The sequence below is a fragment of the Chelonoidis abingdonii genome, chromosome 14 (assembly GCF_003597395.2).
Source record: "Chelonoidis abingdonii isolate Lonesome George chromosome 14, CheloAbing_2.0, whole genome shotgun sequence".
Lineage (NCBI taxonomy): Eukaryota > Metazoa > Chordata > Testudines > Testudinidae > Chelonoidis > Chelonoidis abingdonii.
In genome coordinates, this window is record NC_133782.1 from 37,362,055 (window position 1) to 37,363,783 (window position 1,729).

At 55.8% G+C, this 1,729-nt stretch overlaps 1 pseudogene and 1 gene segment (V, D, J or C); one reads left to right on the plus strand and one right to left on the minus strand.

Annotated features, from left to right (window-relative positions):
* Positions 1–1,064, minus strand: part of LOC116824531 (Ig mu chain C region-like) — a 12,685-nt pseudogene extending 11,621 nt beyond the window's left edge.
* Positions 1–1,729, plus strand: part of LOC116818425 (immunoglobulin heavy constant gamma 4-like) — a 320,687-nt gene that overhangs the window by 202,167 nt on the left and 116,791 nt on the right.

The following is a 1,729-nucleotide window of genomic DNA, read 5'->3' on the forward strand; positions in this document are numbered from 1 at the left end:
GACCCCAGAATGCCTAGGTTTGCGGCTCTGGGCTTGTATCCATTTCAAAAGATGCCCCAGAACAGCCGGAGTGCAAGGAACACACCCAGCTCCATGACAAAGGTGTAACCAGTGCTAGCTCGTAAGGGGGGATACCCCCTTTAAGGCCAGTGGTTGCTGGGAATTGCAGTCCCATGGGGCTGCTTGCTGCTGTCTGTATCAGGGAAGCTTCTGGCTCAGTGCTGAGGAAAGCGCCTGAGGGGGAATCTCTAGATGTGGACAGGCAGGAGGCCTAGGAGCCATGCAGGGGAGGTGGCCTAGTGGCAAAGGGGGGGTGCTCCCCATGCAGCCGGCTGAACCCTGGGGGGTCCTGGTGGCCGGGACCCTGGGCTCTGAGTTGCACTGGTTTTGCTTTGAGGCTTTGGACTGACGCGACGAATGGGCTTTGTTCTGCCTCCCCCACTGGGAGGCAGTTGGGTTGGGTTGGGTGAGAGTGAGGGTGAAAGTCAGTGAGCCGAAGATTTCCCCTGTACAGAGGGGCCAGCATGCGGCTTAGGTGCCATTTCAGCCTGGCTGCGGGTCTGAGATTTCCCAGGTGCCTAAGGGATTCGCATGCCAAGTTCCCATGGGAACCAGGTGCCTAAATCCTTTAGCTGGGGCTGAAAAATCCCCCCCTTAGTGGAATGTAGGTCTCTGCCCCGGGCGCCTTTCACCCTAAGGTTTCCCTCGTTCAGGGGTCCATGGAGGGGGTGCTGGGGGCAGGAGATCTGCAGGGACAAAGCACCAGGGCTCAGTGTGTTTCAACAAGGGCCAAACTTTCCCCAAACTTTCAGGCTGAGGTTTTTCCAAAGGCGCCAACGGGATGTGGATTAAGATTCACTGGCTCCAAGACCCTCTAGGTGCTTTGAAAAGCTCAGCCTGGCTGTCCCGGCCTCCCCTGCCGCATGTCTTATACCCTGAGGGAACTTCTTCGGCAGGGTCGTTGCTGTCCCTTGATGTGTCACATCGCACTGGTAGGCCTCACCCTGCCGGGACCTGGTAGGGATCATCAGCAGGCTGCTCTGGGTGAAGCGCCCATTGCTCATGGTCACCTCTGGGAAAGTTGTGACCCCCTGGGTCACTTTGCCTGAATTCCACTTGATCTCCACTGGTGATGGGAACTAGCCAGTTATGAGGCAGGCCAAGCTTGTGTCCGGCGGAGCATTGCCAGTCTTGGTGCAGCAGGGAACCAGGAGGAAGACGGAGGGGGGTGTGGGGGTCGCTGGAAAAATAAAGAGAATATAAGAGAAACCATCAAAATAGGGGGAAATCTGAAAACCACGTCACTGATCAACCTCCATCCATCTATCCAGCTCCTTCTATGGCCTGGTGGCTGCATGGCCCAGTGCTCAATTCACTGGAAAAGGAGTCAGGACTCAGGTTTATTCCCAGCTGCTGTGGGACCTTGGGCCTGTCACTGATCTTCTCTCTGTCTTTAACTTCCCATTGTGCAGTGGTGTCCTAGCGAAGGGCGAAAACCACAAGAAATGGGATTCTGACCTCGGCCGTTCCAGTGTAAACCTGGAGCAACTGCGCTGGAATAGCTCTGCTTTGTGCGAGTGATGCTGAGAGGAGACTCTGGTCCTTTGCAAGGCACAAATATTCCCCAAGCGCCTCACAACCTGAGTCCAGCCCATCTCAGCTCTCCAGTGTGAAGTGAGCATCATTACCCTCATTGAACAGATGGAGAAACTGAGGCATGGAGAGGTGA